Source organism: Watersipora subatra, chromosome 1 (genome assembly GCF_963576615.1).
Source record: "Watersipora subatra chromosome 1, tzWatSuba1.1, whole genome shotgun sequence".
Taxonomy (NCBI): Eukaryota; Metazoa; Bryozoa; class Gymnolaemata; order Cheilostomatida; family Watersiporidae; genus Watersipora; species Watersipora subatra.
The window spans coordinates 54766712-54787545 of NC_088708.1; the positions used below are offsets into that span (position 1 = coordinate 54766712).

General features: G+C 39.6%; 11 non-coding genes across 11 annotated transcripts; all 11 read left to right on the forward strand.

Annotated features, from left to right (window-relative positions):
- The first annotated feature begins 1412 nt into the window (after positions 1–1412).
- Positions 1413–1497, forward strand: Trnai-uau (transfer RNA isoleucine (anticodon UAU)). The gene is given in 2 exon segments: positions 1413–1450; positions 1462–1497. It is a non-coding gene; the product is annotated as a tRNA-Ile (tRNA).
- Positions 1498–1740: 243 nt separating this feature from the next.
- Positions 1741–1825, forward strand: Trnai-uau (transfer RNA isoleucine (anticodon UAU)). Its single transcript is given in 2 exon segments — positions 1741–1778; positions 1790–1825. It is a non-coding gene; the product is annotated as a tRNA-Ile (tRNA).
- Positions 1826–2724: 899 nt separating this feature from the next.
- Trnai-uau (transfer RNA isoleucine (anticodon UAU)) lies at positions 2725–2958 on the forward strand. Its single transcript has 2 exons — positions 2725–2762; positions 2923–2958. It is a non-coding gene; the product is annotated as a tRNA-Ile (tRNA).
- A 2210-nt stretch (positions 2959–5168) lies between these two features.
- On the forward strand, positions 5169–5253 carry Trnai-uau (transfer RNA isoleucine (anticodon UAU)). The gene is given in 2 exon segments: positions 5169–5206; positions 5218–5253. It is a non-coding gene; the product is annotated as a tRNA-Ile (tRNA).
- Positions 5254–6152: 899 nt separating this feature from the next.
- Trnai-uau (transfer RNA isoleucine (anticodon UAU)) lies at positions 6153–6237 on the forward strand. Its single transcript is given in 2 exon segments — positions 6153–6190; positions 6202–6237. It is a non-coding gene; the product is annotated as a tRNA-Ile (tRNA).
- Positions 6238–10713: 4476 nt separating this feature from the next.
- Trnai-uau (transfer RNA isoleucine (anticodon UAU)) lies at positions 10714–10798 on the forward strand. Its single transcript is given in 2 exon segments — positions 10714–10751; positions 10763–10798. It is a non-coding gene; the product is annotated as a tRNA-Ile (tRNA).
- A 79-nt stretch (positions 10799–10877) lies between these two features.
- Positions 10878–10962, forward strand: Trnai-uau (transfer RNA isoleucine (anticodon UAU)). Its single transcript is given in 2 exon segments — positions 10878–10915; positions 10927–10962. It is a non-coding gene; the product is annotated as a tRNA-Ile (tRNA).
- Positions 10963–13343: 2381 nt separating this feature from the next.
- Positions 13344–13428, forward strand: Trnai-uau (transfer RNA isoleucine (anticodon UAU)). The gene is given in 2 exon segments: positions 13344–13381; positions 13393–13428. It is a non-coding gene; the product is annotated as a tRNA-Ile (tRNA).
- An 899-nt stretch (positions 13429–14327) lies between these two features.
- Positions 14328–14412, forward strand: Trnai-uau (transfer RNA isoleucine (anticodon UAU)). The gene is given in 2 exon segments: positions 14328–14365; positions 14377–14412. It is a non-coding gene; the product is annotated as a tRNA-Ile (tRNA).
- A 4476-nt stretch (positions 14413–18888) lies between these two features.
- Trnai-uau (transfer RNA isoleucine (anticodon UAU)) lies at positions 18889–18973 on the forward strand. Its single transcript is given in 2 exon segments — positions 18889–18926; positions 18938–18973. It is a non-coding gene; the product is annotated as a tRNA-Ile (tRNA).
- A 79-nt stretch (positions 18974–19052) lies between these two features.
- On the forward strand, positions 19053–19137 carry Trnai-uau (transfer RNA isoleucine (anticodon UAU)). Its single transcript is given in 2 exon segments — positions 19053–19090; positions 19102–19137. It is a non-coding gene; the product is annotated as a tRNA-Ile (tRNA).
- Positions 19138–20834: the final 1697 nt, after the last annotated feature.

Sequence of the window (20834 nt, forward strand, 5' to 3'; positions counted from 1 at the left end):
TTATTGTGTTACAAAACATTATGATAGTAGAAAGTCGTAATGGGAAAACTTTGTCACAAATATCTAAACCACAAGCTCCAGTGGCGCAATCGGTTAGCGCGCTGTACTTATAAACAGCCTCACCTGGAGCACATTATTATTGTGTTACAAAATATAGTGTAGAAATACAGTGTCAGTAGAAATTTGCAATAGAAAAATTTGGTGATTTGTACCACAATCACCAAATTTTGTGATTGTGGAGCTTGTCATTTGTACCCAAATCACAAGCTCCAGTCATGCAAATGTTTGGTGTGCTGATCTTATAATCAGTATGACATGCAGAGGCTGTGAGTTCGAGCCTCACCTGGAGCACATTTTTATTGCGTTACAAAACATAATGTTAGTAGAAATTCGCAATGGAAATATTTGGTGAATTGTACCCAAATCACAAGCTCCAGTCATGCAAATGGTTAGTGTGCTGATCTTATAATCAGTATGACATGCAGAGGCTGTGAGTTCGAGCCTCACCTGGAGCACATTTTTATTGTTTTACAAAACATAGTGTCAGTAAAATTTGCAATGGAAAAATTTGGTGATTTGTACCCAAATCACAAGCTCCAGTCATGCAAATGTTTGGTGTGCTGATCTTATAATCAGTATGACATGCAGAGGCTGTGAGTTCGAGCCTCACCTGGAGCACATTTTTATTGCGTTACAAAACATAATGTTAGTAAAAATTCGCAATGGCAAATTTTTGTCACAAATATCTAAACCACAAGATCCAGTGGTGCAATTGGTTAGTGCGCTGTACTTATAAACAGTATGAGATGCAGAGGCTGTGAGTTCGAGCTTCACCGGGAGCACATTATTATTGTGTTACAAAACATAATGTTAGTAGAAATTCGCAATGGAAATATTTGGTGAATTGTACCCAAATCACAAGCTCCAGTCATGCAAATGGTTAGTGTGCTGATCTTATAATCAGTATGACATGCAGAGGCTGTGAGTTCGAGCCTCACCTGGAGCACATTTTTATTGTTTTACAAAACATAGTGTCAGTAAAATTTGCAATGGAAAAATTTGGTGATTTGTACCCAAATCACAAGCTCCAGTGGTGGAATCGGTTAGCGCGCTGTACTTATAAACAGTATGAGATGCAGAGGCTGTGAGTTCGAGCCTCACCTGGAGCACATTTTTATTGTTTTACAAAACATAATATTAGTAGAAAGTCGCAATGGAAAAATTTGGTGATTTGTACCTAAATCTCAAGCTCCAGTCATGCAATTGGTTAGTGCGCTGAACTTATAATCGGTATGACATGCAGAGACTGTGAGTTCGAGCTTCACCTGGAGCACAATTTTATTGTTTTACAAAACATAATGTTAGTAGAAATTCGGAATGGCAAATTTTTGTCACAAATATCTCAACCACAAGCTCCAGTGGTGCAATCGGTTAGCGCGCTGTACTTATAAACAGTATGAGATGCAGAGGCTGTGAGTTCGAGCCTCACCTGGAGCACATTTTTATTGTGTTACAAAACATAATGTTAGTAGAAATTCGCAACGGGAAACTTTTGTCACAAATATCTAAATCACAAGCTCCAGTGGTGCAATTGGTTAGTGCGCTGAACTTATAATCAGTATGACATGCAGAGACTGTGAGTTCGAGCCTCACCTGGAGCACATTTTTATTGTTTTACAAAACATAATGTTAGTAGAAAATCGGAATGGCAAATTTCTGTCACAAATATCTCAACCACAAGCTCCAGTGGCGCAATTGGTTAGCGCGCTGTACTTATAAACAGTATGAGATGCAGAGGCTGTGAGTTCGAGCCTCACCTGGAGCACATTATTATTGTGTTACAAAACATAATGTTAGTAGGAAGTCGTAATCGGAAAATTCTGTTATAAATATCTAAACCACAAGCTCCAGTGGTGCAATCGGTTAGTGCGCTGTCCTTATAAACAGTATGAGATGCAGAGGCTGTGACTTCGAGCCTCACCTGGAGCAAAACTTTATTGTGTTACAAAACATGATGTTAGTGGAAATTCGCAATGGAAAATTTTTGTCACAAATATCTAAACCACAAGCTCCAGTGGCGCAATCGGTTAGCGCGCTGTACTTATAAACAGTATGAGATGCAGAGGCTGTGAGTTCGAGCTTCACGTAGAGCACATTATTATTGTGTTACAAAACATGATGTTAGTAGAAATTCGCAAAGGAAATATTTGGTGAATTGTACCCAAATCACAAGCTCCAGTCATGCAAATGTTTGGTGTGCTGATCTTATAATCAGTATGACATGCAGAGGCTGTGAGTTCGAGCCTCACCTGGAGCACATTTTTATTGTGTGACAAAACATTATGATAGTAGGAAGTCGTAATGGGAAAATTTTCTCACAAATATCTAAACCACAAGCTCCAGTGGTGCAATCGGTTAGTGCGCTGTACTTATAAACAGTATGAGATGCAGAGGCTGTGAGTTCGAGCCTCACCTTGACCACATTTTTATTGTGTTACAAAACAAAATGATAGTAGAAAGTCGCAATGGGAAAAGTTTGTCACAAATACCGAAATCACAAGCTCCAGTGGTGCAATTATTTAGTGAGCTGTACTTAAAAACAGTATGAGATGCAGAGGCTGTGAGTTCGAGCCTCACCTGGAGCACAATTTTATTGTGTTACAAAACATTATGATAGTAGAAAGTCGTAATGGGAAAACTTTGTCACAAATATCTAAACCACAAGCTCCAGTGGCGCAATCGGTTAGCGCGCTGTACTTATAAACAGCCTCACCTGGAGCACATTATTATTGTGTTACAAAATATAGTGTAGAAATACAGTGTCAGTAGAAATTTGCAATAGAAAAATTTGGTGATTTGTACCCAAATCACAAGCTCCAGTCATGCAAATGTTTGGTGTGCTGATCTTATAATCAGTATGACATGCAGAGGCTGTGAGTTCGAGCCTCACCTGGAGCACATTTTTATTGCGTTACAAAACATAATGTTAGTAAAAATTCGCAATGGCAAATTTTTGTCACAAATATCTAAACCACAAGATCCAGTGGTGCAATTGGTTAGTGCGCTGTACTTATAAACAGTATGAGATGCAGAGGCTGTGAGTTCGAGCTTCACCGGGAGCACATTATTATTGTGTTACAAAACATAATGTTAGTAGAAATTCGCAAGGGAAATATTTGGTGAATTGTACCCAAATCACAAGCTCCAGTCATGCAAATGGTTAGTGTGCTGATCTTATAATCAGTATGACATGCAGAGGCTGTGAGTTCGAGCCTCACCTGGAGCACATTTTTATTGTTTTACAAAACATAGTGTCAGTAAAATTTGCAATGGAAAAATTTGGTGATTTGTACCCAAATCACAAGCTCCAGTGGTGGCATCGGTTAGCGCGCTGTACTTATAAACAGTATGAGATGCAGAGGCTGTGAGATCGAGCCTCACCGCGAGCACATTATTATTGTGTTACAAAACATAATGTTAGTAGAAATTCGCAATGGGAAAAGTTTGTCACAAATATCTAAATCACAAGCTCCAGTGGTGCAATTGGTTAGTGCGCTGAACTTATAATCAGTATGACATGCAGAGACTTTGAGTTCGAGCTTCACCTGGAGCACAATTTTATTGTTTTACAAAACATAATGTTAGTAGAAATTCGGAATGGCAAAGTTTTGTCACAAATATCTCAACCACAAGCTCCAGTGGTGCAATCGGTTAGTGCGCTGTACTTATAAACAGTATGAGATGCAGAGGCTGTGAGTTCGAGCCTCACCTGGAACAAAACTTTATTGTGTTACAAAACATGATGTTAGTGGAAATTCGCAATGGAAAACTTTTGTCACAAATATCTAAACCACAAGCTCCAGTGGTGCAATCGGTTAGCGCGCTGTACTTATAAACAGTATGAGATGCAGAGGCTGCGAGTTCGAGCCTCACCTGGAGCACATTTTTATTGTTTTACAAAACATAGTGTCAGTAAAATTTGCAATGGAAAAATTTGGTGATTTGTACCCAAATCACAAGCTCCAGTGGTGCAATCGGTTAGCGCGCTGTACTTATAAACAGTATGAGATGCAGAGGCTGTGAGATCGAGCCTCACCGCGTGCACATTATTATTGTGTTACAAAACATAATGTTAGTAGAAAGTCGCAATTGGAAAAATTTGCCACAAAGATCTAAAGCACAAGCTCCAGTGGCGCAATCGGTTAGTGCGCTGTACTTATAAACAGTATGAGATGCAGAGGCTGTAAGTTCGAGCCTCACCTAGACCACATTTTTATTGGGTTACAAAACAAAATGTTAGTAGAAAGTCGCAATGGGAAAAGTTTGTCACAAATACCGAAATCACAAGCTCCAGTGGTGCAATTGGTTAGTGAGCTGTATTTAAAAACAGTATGAGATGCAGAGGCTGTGAGTTCGAGCCTCACCTGGAACACATTTTTATTGTTTTACAAAACATAATATTAGTAGAAAGTCGCAATGGAAAAATTTTTGTCACAAATATCTAAACCACAAGCTCCAGTGGTGCAATCGGTTAGCGCGCTGTACTTATAAACAGTATGAGATGCAGAGGCTGTGAGTTCGAGCTTCACCTGGAGCACATTATTATTGTGTTACAAAACATTATGTTAGTAGAAATTCGGAATGGCAAATTTTTGTCACAAATATCTAAACCACAAGCTCCAGTGGTGCAATCGGTTAGCGCGCTGTACTTATAAACAGTATGAGATGCAGAGGCTGTGAGTTCGAGCTTCACCTGGGGCACATTATTATTGTGTTACAAAACATAATATCAGTAGAAATTCGCAACGGGAAATTTTTGTCACAAATATCTAAATCACAAGCTCCAGTGGTGCAATCGGTTAGTGAGCTGTACCTAAAAACAGTAGGAGATGCAGAGGCTGTGAGTTCGAGCCTCACCTGGAGCACATTTTTATTGTTTTACAAAACATAATATTAGTAGAAAGTCGCAATGGAAAAATTTGGTGATTTGTACCTTAATCTCAAGCTCCAGTCATGCAATTGGTTAGTGCGCTGAACTTATAATCGGTATGACATGCAGAGACTGTGAGTTCGAGCTTCACCTGGAGCACAATTTTATTGTTTTACAAAACATAATGTTAGTAGAAATTCGGAATGGCAAATTTTTGTCACAAATATTTCAACCACAAGCTCCAGTGGCGCAATCGGTTAGCGCGCTGTACTTATAAACAGTATGAGATGCAGAGGCTGTGAGTTCGAGCCTCACCTGGAGCACATTATTATTGTGTTACAAAACATAATGTTAGTAGAAATTCGCAACGGGAAATTTTTGTCACAAATATCTAAATCACAAGCTCCAGTGGTGCAATTGGTTAGTGCGCTGAACTTATAATCAGTATGACATGCAGAGACTGTGAGTTCGAGCCTCACCTGGAGCACATTTTTATTGTTTTACAAAACATAATGTTAGTAGAAAATCGGAATGGCAAATTTCTGTCACAAATATCTCAACCACAAGCTCCAGTGGTGCAATTGGTTAGTGCGCTGTACTTATAAACAGTATGAGATGCAGAGGCTGTGAGTTCGAGCCTCACCTGGAGCACATTATTATTGTGTTACAAAACATAATGTTAGTAGGAAGTCGTAATCGGAAAATTCTGTTATAAATATCTAAACCACAAGCTCCAGTGGTGCAATCGGTTAGTGCGCTGTCCTTATAAACAGTATGAGATGCAGAGGCTGTGACTTCGAGCCTCACCTGGAGCAAAACTTTATTGTGTTACAAAACATGATGTTAGTGGAAATTCGCAATGGAAAATTTTTGTCACAAATATCTAAACCACAAGCTCCAGTGGTGCAATCGGTTAGTGCGCTGTACTTATAAACAGTATGAGATGCAGAGGCTGTGAGATCGAGCCTCACCGGGAGCACATTTTTATTGTTTTACAAAACATAATGTTAGTAGAAAGTCGCAATGGAAAAATTTGGTGATTTGTACCCAAATCTCAAGCTCCAGTCATGCAATTGGTAAGTGCGCTGAACTTATAATCAGTATGACATGCAGAGGCTGTGAGTTCGAGCCTCACCTGGAGCACATTTTTATTGTGTTACAAAACATAATGTTAGTAGAAATTCGGAATGGCAAATTGTTGTCACAAATATCTCAACCGCAAGCTCCAGTGGCGCAATCGGTTAGCGCGCTGTACTTATAAACAGTATGAGATGCAGAGGCTGTGAGTTCGAGCCTCACCTGGAGCAAAACTTTATTGTGTTACAAAACATAATGTTAGTAGAAAGTCGCAATTGGAAAAATTTGCCACAAATATCTAAAGCACTAGCTCCAGTGGTGCAATCGGTTAGCGCGCTGTACTTATAAACAGTATGAGATGCAGAGGCTGTGAGATCGAGCCTCACCGGGAGAACATTTTTATTGTTTTACAAAACATAATGTTAGTGGAAAGTCGCAAAGGAAAAATTTGGTGATTTGTACCCAAATCACAAGCTCCAGTCATGCAAATGGTTAGTGTGCTGATCTTATAATCAGTATGACATGCAGAGGCTGTGAGTTCGAGCCTCACCTGGAGCACAAATTTATTGTGTTACAAAACATAATGGTAGTAGAAATTCGCAATGGTAAATTTTTGTCACAAATATCTAAACCACAAGCTCCAGTGGTGCAATCGGTTAGCGCGCTGTACTTATAAACAGTATGAGATGCAGAGGCTGTGAGTTCGAGCCTCACCTTGACCACATTTTTATTGGGTTACAAAACAAAATGTTAGTAGAAATTCGGAATGGCAAATCTTTGTCACAAATATCTAAACCACAAGCTCCAGTGGCGCAATCGGTTAGTGCGCTGTACTTATAAACAGTATGAGATGCAGAGGCTGTGAGTTCGAGCTTCACCTGGAGCACATTATTATTGTGTTACAAAACATAATATCAGTAGAAATTCGCAACGGGAAATTTTTGTCACAAATATCTAAATCACAAGCTCCAGTGGTGCAATCGGTTAGTGCGCTGTACTTATAAACAGTATGAGATGCAGAGGCTGTGAGTTCGAGCCTCACCTGGAGCACATTATTATTGTGTTACAAAACATAATGTTAGCAGGAAGTCGTAATCGGAAAATTCTGTCACAAATATCTAAACCACAAGCTACAGTGGCGCAATCGGTTAGCGCGCTGTACTTATAAACAGTATGAGATGCAGAGGCTGTGAGTTCGAGCCTCACCTGGAGCACATTATTATTGTGTTACAAAACATAATGTTAGTAGAAATTCGCAACGGGAAATTTGTGTCACAAATATCTAAATCACAAGCTCCAGTGGTGCAATTGGTTAGTGCGCTGAACTTATAATCAGTATGACATGCAGAGACTGTGAGTTCGAGCCTCACCTGGAGCACATTTTTATTGTTTTACAAAACATAATGTTAGTAGAAAATCGGAATGGCAAATTTCTGTCACAAATATCTCAACCACAAGCTCCAGTGGTGCAATTGGTTAGTGCGCTGTACTTATAAACAGTATGAGATGCAGAGGCTGTGAGTTCGAGCCTCACCTGGAGCACATTATTATTGTGTTACAAAACATAATGTTAGTAGGAAGTCGTAATCGGAAAATTCTGTTATAAATATCTAAACCACAAGCTCCAGTGGTGCAATCGGTTAGTGCGCTGTCCTTATAAACAGTATGAGATGCAGAGGCTGTGACTTCGAGCCTCACCTGGAGCAAAACTTTATTGTGTTACAAAACATGATGTTAGTGGAAATTCGCAATGGAAAATTTTTGTCACAAATATCTAAACCACAAGCTCCAGTGGTGCAATCGGTTAGTGCGCTGTACTTATAAACAGTATGAGATGCAGAGGCTGTGAGATCGAGCCTCACCGGGAGCACATTTTTATTGTTTTACAAAACATAATGTTAGTAGAAAGTCGCAATGGAAAAATTTGGTGATTTGTACCCAAATCTCAAGCTCCAGTCATGCAATTGGTAAGTGCGCTGAACTTATAATCAGTATGACATGCAGAGGCTGTGAATTCGAGCCTCACCTGGAGCACAAATTTATTGTGTTACAAAACATAATGGTAGTAGAAATTCGCAATGGTAAATTTTTGTCACAAATATCTAAACCACAAGCTCCAGTGGTGCAATCGGTTAGCGCGCTGTACTTATAAACAGTATGAGATGCAGAGGCTGTGAGTTCGAGCCTCACCTTGACCACATTTTTATTGGGTTACAAAACAAAATGTTAGTAGAAATTCGGAATGGCAAATCTTTGTCACAAATATCTAAACCACAAGCTCCAGTGGCGCAATCGGTTAGTGCGCTGTACTTATAAACAGTATGAGATGCAGAGGCTGTGAGTTCGAGCTTCACCTGGAGCACATTATTATTGTGTTACAAAACATAATATCAGTAGAAATTCGCAACGGGAAATTTTTGTCACAAATATCTAAATCACAAGCTCCAGTGGTGCAATCGGTTAGTGCGCTGTACTTATAAACAGTATGAGATGCAGAGGCTGTGAGTTCGAGCCTCACCTGGAGCACATTATTATTGTGTTACAAAACATAATGTTAGCAGGAAGTCGTAATCGGAAAATTCTGTCACAAATATCTAAACCACAAGCTACAGTGGCGCAATCGGTTAGCGCGCTGTACTTATAAACAGTATGAGATGCAGAGGCTGTGAGTTCGAGCCTCACCTGGACCACATTTTTATTGTGTTACAAACATTATGTTAGTGGAAAGTCGTAATGGGAAAACTTTGTCACAAATATCTAAACCACAAGCTCCAGTGGTGCAATCGGTTAGTGCGCTGTACTTATAAACAGTATGAGATGCAGATGCTGTGAGTTGGAGCCTCACCTGGAGCACATTATTATTGTGTTACAAAACACGATGTTAGTAGAAATTCGCAATGGAAATATTTGGTGAATTGTACCCAAATAACAAGCTCCAGTCATGCAAATGGTTAGTGTGCTAATCTTATAATCAGTATGACATGCAGAGGCTGTGCGTTCGAGCCTCACCTGGAGCACAATTTTATTGTGACAAAACATTATGATAGTAGGAAGTCGTAATGGGAAAATTTTGTCACAAATATCTAAACCACAAGCTCCAGTGGTGCAATCGGTTAGTGCGCTGTACTTATAAACAGTATGAGATGCAGAGGCTGTGAGTTCGAGCCTCATCTGGAGCGCATTTTTATTGTGTTACAAAACATTATGATAGTAGAAAGTCGTAATGGGAAAACTTTGTCACAAATATCTAAACCACAAGCTCCAGTGGCGCAATCGGTTAGCGCGCTGTACTTATAAACAGCCTCACCTGGAGCACATTATTATTGTGTTACAAAAAATAATGTTAGTAGAAAGTCGCAATTGGAAAAATTTGCCACAAAGATCTAAAGCACAAGCTCCAGTGGTGCAATCGGTTAGTGCGCTGTACTTATAAACAGTATGAGATGCAGAGGCTGTAAGTTCGAGCCTCACCTTGACCACATTTTTCTTGGGTTACAAAACAAAATGTTAGTAGAAAGTCGCAATGGGAAAAGTTTGTCACAAATACCGAAATCACAAGCTCCAGTGGTGCAATTGGTTAGTGAGCTGTATTTAAAAACAGTATGAGATGCAGAGGCTGTGAGTTCGAGCCTCACCTGGAGCACATTTTTATTGTTTTACAAAACATAATGTTAGTAGAAAGTCGCAATGGAAAAATTTGGTGATTTGTACCTTAATCTCAAGCTCCAGTCATGCAATTGGTAAGTGCGCTGAACTTATAATCAGTATGACATGCAGAGACTGTGAGTTCGAGCCTCACCTGGACCATACTTTTATTGTGTTACAAAACATTATGTTTGTAGAAATTCGGAATGGCAAATTTTTGTCACAAATATCTAAACCACAAGCTCCAGTGGCGCAATCGGTTAGCGCGCTGTACTTATAAACAGTATGAGATGCAGAGGCTGTGAGTTCGAGCTTCACCTGGAGCACATTATTATTGTGTTACAAAACATAATATCAGTAGAAATTCGCAACGGGAAATTTTTGTCACAAATATCTAAATCACAAGCTCCAGTGGTGCAATTGGTTAGTGAGCTGTACCTAAAAACAGTAGGAGATGCAGAGGCTGTGAGTTCGAGCCTCACCTGGAGCACATTTTTATTGTTTTACAAAACATAATATTAGTAGAAAGTCGCAATGGAAAAATTTGGTGATTTGTACCTAAATCTCAAGCTCCAGTCATGCAATTGGTTAGTGCGCTGAACTTATAATCAGTATGACATGCAGAGACTGTGAGTTCGAGCTTCACCTGGAGCACAATTTTATTGTTTTACAAAACATAATGTTAGTAGAAATTCGGAATGGCAAATTTTTGTCACAAATATCTCAACCACAAGCTTTAGTGGCGCAATCGGTTAGTGCGCTGTACTTATAAACAGTATGAGATGCAGAGGCTGTGAGTTCGAGCCTCACCTGGAGCACATTATTATTGTGTTACAAAACATAATGTTAGTAGAAATTCGCAACGGGAAATTTTTGTCACAAATATCTAAATCACAAGCTCCAGTGGTGCAATTGGTTAGTGCGCTGAACTTATAATCAGTATGACATGCAGAGACTGTGAGTTCGAGCTTCACCTGGAGCACATTTTTATTGTTTTACAAAACATAATGTTAGTAGAAAATCGGAATGGCAAATTTTTGTCACAAATATCTCAACCACAAGCTCCAGTGGCGCAATTGGTTAGCGCGCTGTACTTATAAACAGTATGAGATGCAGAGGCTGTGAGTTCGAGCCTCACCTGGAGCACATTTTTATTGTTTTACAAAACATAATGTTAGTAGAAAATCGGAATGGCAAATTTCTGTCACAAATATCTCAACCACAAGCTCCAGTGGCGCAATTGGTTAGCGCGCTGTACTTATAAACAGTATGAGATGCAGAGGCTGTGAGTTCGAGCCTCACCTGGAGCACATTATTATTGTGTTACAAAACATAATGTTAGTAGGAAGTCGTAATCGGAAAATTCTGTTATAAATATCTAAACCACAAGCTCCAGTGGTGCAATCGGTTAGTGCGCTGTCCTTATAAACAGTATGAGATGCAGAGGCTGTGACTTCGAGCCTCACCTGGAGCAAAACTTTATTGTTAGTGGTGATAACAATGATGATAACAAAACATGATGTTAGTGGAAATTCGCAATGGAAAATTTTTGTCACAAATATCTAAACCACAAGCTCCAGTGGCGCAATCGGTTAGCGCGCTGTACTTATAAACAGTATGAGATGCAGAGGCTGTGAGTTCGAGCTTCACCTAGAGCACATTATTATTGTGTTACAAAACATGATGTTAGTAGAAATTCGCAAAGGAAATATTTGGTGAATTGTACCCAAATCACAAGCTCCAGTCATGCAAATGTTTGGTGTGCTGATCTTATAATCAGTATGACATGCAGAGGCTGTGAGTTCGAGCCTCACCTGGAGCACATTTTTATTGTGTGACAAAACATTATGATAGTAGGAAGTCGTAATGGGAAAATTTTCTCACAAATATCTAAACCACAAGCTCCAGTGGTGCAATCGGTTAGTGCGCTGTACTTATAAACAGTATGAGATGCAGAGGCTGTGAGTTCGAGCCTCACCTTGACCACATTTTTATTGTGTTACAAAACAAAATGATAATAGAAAGTCGCAATGGGAAAAGTTTGTCACAAATACCGAAATCACAAGCTCCAGTGGTGCAATTGGTTAGTGAGCTGTACTTAAAAACAGTATGAGATGCAGAGGCTGTGAGTTCGAGCCTCACCTGTAGCACAATTTTATTGTGTTACAAAACATTATGATAGTAGAAAGTCGCAATGGGAAAACTTTGTCACAAATATCTAAACCACAAGCTCCAGTGGCGCAATCGGTTAGCGCGCTGTACTTATAAACAGCCTCACCTGGAGCACATTATTATTGTGTTACAAAATATAGTGTAGAAATACAGTGTCAGTAGAAATTTGCAATAGAAAAATTTGGTGATTTGTACCCAAATCACAAGCTCCAGTCATGCAAATGTTTGGTGTGCTGATCTTATAATCAGTATGACATGCAGAGACTGTGAGTTCGAGCCTCACCTGGAGCACATTTTTATTGCGTTACAAAACATAATGTTAGTAAAAATTCGCAATGGCAAATTTTTGTCACAAATATCTAAACCACAAGATCCAGTGGTGCAATCGGTTAGCGCGCTGTACTTATAAACAGTATGAGATGCAGAGGCTGTGAGATCGAGCCTCACCGCGTGCACATTATTATTGTGTTACAAAACATAATGTTAGTAGAAAGTCGCAATTGGAAAAATTTGCCACAAAGATCTAAAGCACAAGCTCCAGTGGCGCAATCGGTTAGTGCGCTGTACTTATAAACAGTATGAGATGCAGAGGCTGTAAGTTCGAGCCTCACCTAGACCACATTTTTATTGGGTTACAAAACAAAATGTTAGTAGAAAGTCGCAATGGGAAAAGTTTGTCACAAATACCGAAATCACAAGCTCCAGTGGTGCAATTGGTTAGTGAGCTGTATTTAAAAACAGTATGAGATGCAGAGGCTGTGAGTTCGAGCCTCACCTGGAACACATTTTTATTGTTTTACAAAACATAATATTAGTAGAAAGTCGCAATGGAAAAATTTTTGTCACAAATATCTAAACCACAAGCTCCAGTGGTGCAATCGGTTAGCGCGCTGTACTTATAAACAGTATGAGATGCAGAGGCTGTGAGTTCGAGCTTCACCTGGAGCACATTATTATTGTGTTACAAAACATTATGTTAGTAGAAATTCGGAATGGCAAATTTTTGTCACAAATATCTAAACCACAAGCTCCAGTGGTGCAATCGGTTAGCGCGCTGTACTTATAAACAGTATGAGATGCAGAGGCTGTGAGTTCGAGCTTCACCTGGGGCACATTATTATTGTGTTACAAAACATAATATCAGTAGAAATTCGCAACGGGAAATTTTTGTCACAAATATCTAAATCACAAGCTCCAGTGGTGCAATCGGTTAGTGAGCTGTACCTAAAAACAGTAGGAGATGCAGAGGCTGTGAGTTCGAGCCTCACCTGGAGCACATTTTTATTGTTTTACAAAACATAATATTAGTAGAAAGTCGCAATGGAAAAATTTGGTGATTTGTACCTTAATCTCAAGCTCCAGTCATGCAATTGGTTAGTGCGCTGAACTTATAATCGGTATGACATGCAGAGACTGTGAGTTCGAGCTTCACCTGGAGCACAATTTTATTGTTTTACAAAACATAATGTTAGTAGAAATTCGGAATGGCAAATTTTTGTCACAAATATTTCAACCACAAGCTCCAGTGGCGCAATCGGTTAGCGCGCTGTACTTATAAACAGTATGAGATGCAGAGGCTGTGAGTTCGAGCCTCACCTGGAGCACATTATTATTGTGTTACAAAACATAATGTTAGTAGAAATTCGCAACGGGAAATTTTTGTCACAAATATCTAAATCACAAGCTCCAGTGGTGCAATTGGTTAGTGCGCTGAACTTATAATCAGTATGACATGCAGAGACTGTGAGTTCGAGCCTCACCTGGAGCACATTTTTATTGTTTTACAAAACATAATGTTAGTAGAAAATCGGAATGGCAAATTTCTGTCACAAATATCTCAACCACAAGCTCCAGTGGTGCAATTGGTTAGTGCGCTGTACTTATAAACAGTATGAGATGCAGAGGCTGTGAGTTCGAGCCTCACCTGGAGCACATTATTATTGTGTTACAAAACATAATGTTAGTAGGAAGTCGTAATCGGAAAATTCTGTTATAAATATCTAAACCACAAGCTCCAGTGGTGCAATCGGTTAGTGCGCTGTCCTTATAAACAGTATGAGATGCAGAGGCTGTGACTTCGAGCCTCACCTGGAGCAAAACTTTATTGTGTTACAAAACATGATGTTAGTGGAAATTCGCAATGGAAAATTTTTGTCACAAATATCTAAACCACAAGCTCCAGTGGTGCAATCGGTTAGTGCGCTGTACTTATAAACAGTATGAGATGCAGAGGCTGTGAGATCGAGCCTCACCGGGAGCACATTTTTATTGTTTTACAAAACATAATGTTAGTAGAAAGTCGCAATGGAAAAATTTGGTGATTTGTACCCAAATCTCAAGCTCCAGTCATGCAATTGGTAAGTGCGCTGAACTTATAATCAGTATGACATGCAGAGGCTGTGAGTTCGAGCCTCACCTGGAGCACATTTTTATTGTGTTACAAAACATAATGTTAGTAGAAATTCGGAATGGCAAATTGTTGTCACAAATATCTCAACCGCAAGCTCCAGTGGCGCAATCGGTTAGCGCGCTGTACTTATAAACAGTATGAGATGCAGAGGCTGTGAGTTCGAGCCTCACCTGGAGCAAAACTTTATTGTGTTACAAAACATAATGTTAGTAGAAAGTCGCAATTGGAAAAATTTGCCACAAATATCTAAAGCACTAGCTCCAGTGGTGCAATCGGTTAGCGCGCTGTACTTATAAACAGTATGAGATGCAGAGGCTGTGAGATCGAGCCTCACCGGGAGAACATTTTTATTGTTTTACAAAACATAATGTTAGTGGAAAGTCGCAAAGGAAAAATTTGGTGATTTGTACCCAAATCACAAGCTCCAGTCATGCAAATGGTTAGTGTGCTGATCTTATAATCAGTATGACATGCAGAGGCTGTGAGTTCGAGCCTCACCTGGAGCACAAATTTATTGTGTTACAAAACATAATGGTAGTAGAAATTCGCAATGGTAAATTTTTGTCACAAATATCTAAACCACAAGCTCCAGTGGTGCAATCGGTTAGCGCGCTGTACTTATAAACAGTATGAGATGCAGAGGCTGTGAGTTCGAGCCTCACCTTGACCACATTTTTATTGGGTTACAAAACAAAATGTTAGTAGAAATTCGGAATGGCAAATCTTTGTCACAAATATCTAAACCACAAGCTCCAGTGGCGCAATCGGTTAGTGCGCTGTACTTATAAACAGTATGAGATGCAGAGGCTGTGAGTTCGAGCTTCACCTGGAGCACATTATTATTGTGTTACAAAACATAATATCAGTAGAAATTCGCAACGGGAAATTTTTGTCACAAATATCTAAATCACAAGCTCCAGTGGTGCAATCGGTTAGTGCGCTGTACTTATAAACAGTATGAGATGCAGAGGCTGTGAGTTCGAGCCTCACCTGGAGCACATTATTATTGTGTTACAAAACATAATGTTAGCAGGAAGTCGTAATCGGAAAATTCTGTCACAAATATCTAAACCACAAGCTACAGTGGCGCAATCGGTTAGCGCGCTGTACTTATAAACAGTATGAGATGCAGAGGCTGTGAGTTCGAGCCTCACCTGGAGCACATTATTATTGTGTTACAAAACATAATGTTAGTAGAAATTCGCAACGGGAAATTTGTGTCACAAATATCTAAATCACAAGCTCCAGTGGTGCAATTGGTTAGTGCGCTGAACTTATAATCAGTATGACATGCAGAGACTGTGAGTTCGAGCCTCACCTGGAGCACATTTTTATTGTTTTACAAAACATAATGTTAGTAGAAAATCGGAATGGCAAATTTCTGTCACAAATATCTCAACCACAAGCTCCAGTGGTGCAATTGGTTAGTGCGCTGTACTTATAAACAGTATGAGATGCAGAGGCTGTGAGTTCGAGCCTCACCTGGAGCACATTATTATTGTGTTACAAAACATAATGTTAGTAGGAAGTCGTAATCGGAAAATTCTGTTATAAATATCTAAACCACAAGCTCCAGTGGTGCAATCGGTTAGTGCGCTGTCCTTATAAACAGTATGAGATGCAGAGGCTGTGACTTCGAGCCTCACCTGGAGCAAAACTTTATTGTGTTACAAAACATGATGTTAGTGGAAATTCGCAATGGAAAATTTTTGTCACAAATATCTAAACCACAAGCTCCAGTGGTGCAATCGGTTAGTGCGCTGTACTTATAAACAGTATGAGATGCAGAGGCTGTGAGATCGAGCCTCACCGGGAGCACATTTTTATTGTTTTACAAAACATAATGTTAGTAGAAAGTCGCAATGGAAAAATTTGGTGATTTGTACCCAAATCTCAAGCTCCAGTCATGCAATTGGTAAGTGCGCTGAACTTATAATCAGTATGACATGCAGAGGCTGTGAATTCGAGCCTCACCTGGAGCACAAATTTATTGTGTTACAAAACATAATGGTAGTAGAAATTCGCAATGGTAAATTTTTGTCACAAATATCTAAACCACAAGCTCCAGTGGTGCAATCGGTTAGCGCGCTGTACTTATAAACAGTATGAGATGCAGAGGCTGTGAGTTCGAGCCTCACCTTGACCACATTTTTATTGGGTTACAAAACAAAATGTTAGTAGAAATTCGGAATGGCAAATCTTTGTCACAAATATCTAAACCACAAGCTCCAGTGGCGCAATCGGTTAGTGCGCTGTACTTATAAACAGTATGAGATGCAGAGGCTGTGAGTTCGAGCTTCACCTGGAGCACATTATTATTGTGTTACAAAACATAATATCAGTAGAAATTCGCAACGGGAAATTTTTGTCACAAATATCTAAATCACAAGCTCCAGTGGTGCAATCGGTTAGTGCGCTGTACTTATAAACAGTATGAGATGCAGAGGCTGTGAGTTCGAGCCTCACCTGGAGCACATTATTATTGTGTTACAAAACATAATGTTAGCAGGAAGTCGTAATCGGAAAATTCTGTCACAAATATCTAAACCACAAGCTACAGTGGCGCAATCGGTTAGCGCGCTGTACTTATAAACAGTATGAGATGCAGAGGCTGTGAGTTCGAGCCTCACCTGGACCACATTTTTATTGTGTTACAAACATTATGTTAGTGGAAAGTCGTAATGGGAAAACTTTGTCACAAATATCTAAACCACAAGCTCCAGTGGTGCAATCGGTTAGTGCGCTGTACTTATAAACAGTATGAGATGCAGATGCTGTGAGTTGGAGCCTCACCTGGAGCACATTATTATTGTGTTACAAAACACGATGTTAGTAGAAATTCGCAATGGAAATATTTGGTGAATTGTACCCAAATAACAAGCTCCAGTCATGCAAATGGTTAGTGTGCTAATCTTATAATCAGTATGACATGCAGAGGCTGTGCGTTCGAGCCTCACCTGGAGCACAATTTTATTGTGACAAAACATTATGATAGTAGGAAGTCGTAATGGGAAAATTTTGTCACAAATATCTAAACCACAAGCTCCAGTGGTGCAATCGGTTAGTGCGCTGTACTTATAAACAGTATGAGATGCAGAGGCTGTGAGTTCGAGCCTCATCTGGAGCGCATTTTTATTGTGTTACAAAACATTATGATAGTAGAAAGTCGTAATGGGAAAACTTTGTCACAAATATCTAAACCACAAGCTCCAGTGGCGCAATCGGTTAGCGCGCTGTACTTATAAACAGCCTCACCTGGAGCACATTATTATTGTGTTACAAAAAATAATGTTAGTAGAAAGTCGCAATTGGAAAAATTTGCCACAAAGATCTAAAGCACAAGCTCCAGTGGTGCAATCGGTTAGTGCGCTGTACTTATAAACAGTATGAGATGCAGAGGCTGTAAGTTCGAGCCTCACCTTGACCACATTTTTCTTGGGTTACAAAACAAAATGTTAGTAGAAAGTCGCAATGGGAAAAGTTTGTCACAAATACCGAAATCACAAGCTCCAGTGGTGCAATTGGTTAGTGAGCTGTATTTAAAAACAGTATGAGATGCAGAGGCTGTGAGTTCGAGCCTCACCTGGAGCACATTTTTATTGTTTTACAAAACATAATGTTAGTAGAAAGTCGCAATGGAAAAATTTGGTGATTTGTACCTTAATCTCAAGCTCCAGTCATGCAATTGGTAAGTGCGCTGAACTTATAATCAGTATGACATGCAGAGACTGTGAGTTCGAGCCTCACCTGGACCATACTTTTATTGTGTTACAAAACATTATGTTTGTAGAAATTCGGAATGGCAAATTTTTGTCACAAATATCTAAACCACAAGCTCCAGTGGCGCAATCGGTTAGCGCGCTGTACTTATAAACAGTATGAGATGCAGAGGCTGTGAGTTCGAGCTTCACCTGGAGCACATTATTATTGTGTTACAAAACATAATATCAGTAGAAATTCGCAACGGGAAATTTTTGTCACAAATATCTAAATCACAAGCTCCAGTGGTGCAATTGGTTAGTGAGCTGTACCTAAAAACAGTAGGAGATGCAGAGGCTGTGAGTTCGAGCCTCACCTGGAGCACATTTTTATTGTTTTACAAAACATAATATTAGTAGAAAGTCGCAATGGAAAAATTTGGTGATTTGTACCTAAATCTCAAGCTCCAGTCATGCAATTGGTTAGTGCGCTGAACTTATAATCAGTATGACATGCAGAGACTGTGAGTTCGAGCTTCACCTGGAGCACAATTTTATTGTTTTACAAAACATAATGTTAGTAGAAATTCGGAATGGCAAATTTTTGTCACAAATATCTCAACCACAAGCTTTAGTGGCGCAATCGGTTAGTGCGCTGTACTTATAAACAGTATGAGATGCAGAGGCTGTGAGTTCGAGCCTCACCTGGAGCACATTATTATTGTGTTACAAAACATAATGTTAGTAGAAATTCGCAACGGGAAATTTTTGTCACAAATATCTAAATCACAAGCTCCAGTGGTGCAATTGGTTAGTGCGCTGAACTTATAATCAGTATGACATGCAGAGACTGTGAGTTCGAGCTTCACCTGGAGCACATTTTTATTGTTTTACAAAACATAATGTTAGTAGAAAATCGGAATGGCAAATTTTTGTCACAAATATCTCAACCACAAGCTCCAGTGGCGCAATTGGTTAGCGCGCTGTACTTATAAACAGTATGAGATGCAGAGGCTGTGAGTTCGAGCCTCACCTGGAGCACATTTTTATTGTTTTACAAAACATAATGTTAGTAGAAAATCGGAATGGCAAATTTCTGTCACAAATATCTCAACCACAAGCTCCAGTGGCGCAATTGGTTAGCGCGCTGTACTTATAAACAGTATGAGATGCAGAGGCTGTGAGTTCGAGCCTCACCTGGAGCACATTATTATTGTGTTACAAAACATAATGTTAGTAGGAAGTCGTAATCGGAAAATTCTGTTATAAATATCTAAACCACAAGCTCCAGTGGTGCAATCGGTTAGTGCGCTGTCCTTATAAACAGTATGAGATGCAGAGGCTGTGACTTCGAGCCTCACCTGGAGCAAAACTTTATTGTTAGTGGTGATAACAATGATGATAACAAAACATGATGTTAGTGGAAATTCGCAATGGAAAATTTTTGTCACAAATATCTAAACCACAAGCTCCAGTGGCGCAATCGGTTAGCGCGCTGTACTTATAAACAGTATGAGATGCAGAGGCTGTGAGTTCGAGCTTCACCTAGAGCACATTATTATTGTGTTACAAAACATGATGTTAGTAGAAATTCGCAAAGGAAATATTTGGTGAATTGTACCCAAATCACAAGCTCCAGTCATGCAAATGTTTGGTGTGCTGATCTTATAATCAGTATGACATGCAGAGGCTGTGAGTTCGAGCCTCACCTGGAGCACATTTTTATTGTGTGACAAAACATTATGATAGTAGGAAGTCGTAATGGGAAAATTTTCTCACAAATATCTAAACCACAAGCTCCAGTGGTGCAATCGGTTAGTGCGCTGTACTTATAAACAGTATGAGATGCAGAGGCTGTGAGTTCGAGCCTCACCTTGACCACATTTTTATTGTGTTACAAAACAAAATGATAATAGAAAGTCGCAATGGGAAAAGTTTGTCACAAATACCGAAATCACAAGCTCCAGTGGTGCAATTGGTTAGTGAGCTGTACTTAAAAACAGTATGAGATGCAGAGGCTGTGAGTTCGAGCCTCACCTGTAGCACAATTTTATTGTGTTACAAAACATTATGATAGTAGAAAGTCGCAATGGGAAAACTTTGTCACAAATATCTAAACCACAAGCTCCAGTGGCGCAATCGGTTAGCGCGCTGTACTTATAAACAGCCTCACCTGGAGCACATTATTATTGTGTTACAAAATATAGTGTAGAAATACAGTGTCAGTAGAAATTTGCAATAGAAAAATTTGGTGATTTGTACCCAAATCACAAGCTCCAGTCATGCAAATGTTTGGTGTGCTGATCTTATAATCAGTATGACATGCAGAGACTGTGAGTTCGAGCCTCACCTGGAGCACATTTTTATTGCGTTACAAAACATAATGTTAGTAAAAATTCGCAATGGCAAATTTTTGTCACAAATATCTAAACCACAAGATCCAGTGGTGCAATCGGTTAGCGCGCTGTACTTATAAACAGTATGAGATGCAGAGGCTGTGAGATCGAGCCTCACCGGGAGCACATTATTATTGTGTTCCAAAACATAGTGTCAGTAGAAAGTCGCAATTGGAAACATTTGCCACAAATATCTAAAGCACTAGCTCCAGTGGTGCAATCGGTTAGCGCGATGTACTTATAAACAGTATGAGATGCAGAGGCTGTGAGTTCGAGCCTCACCTGGAGCACATTTTTATTGTTTTACAAAACATAATGTTAGTAGAAAGTCGCAATGGAAAAATTTGGTGATTTGTACCTAAATCTCAAGCTCCAGTCATGCAATTGGTAAGTGCGCTGAACTTATAATCAGTATGACATGCAGAGGCTGTGAGTTCGAGCCTCACCTGGAGCACATTTTTATTGTGTTACAAAACATAATGTTAGTAGAAATTCGGAATGGCAAA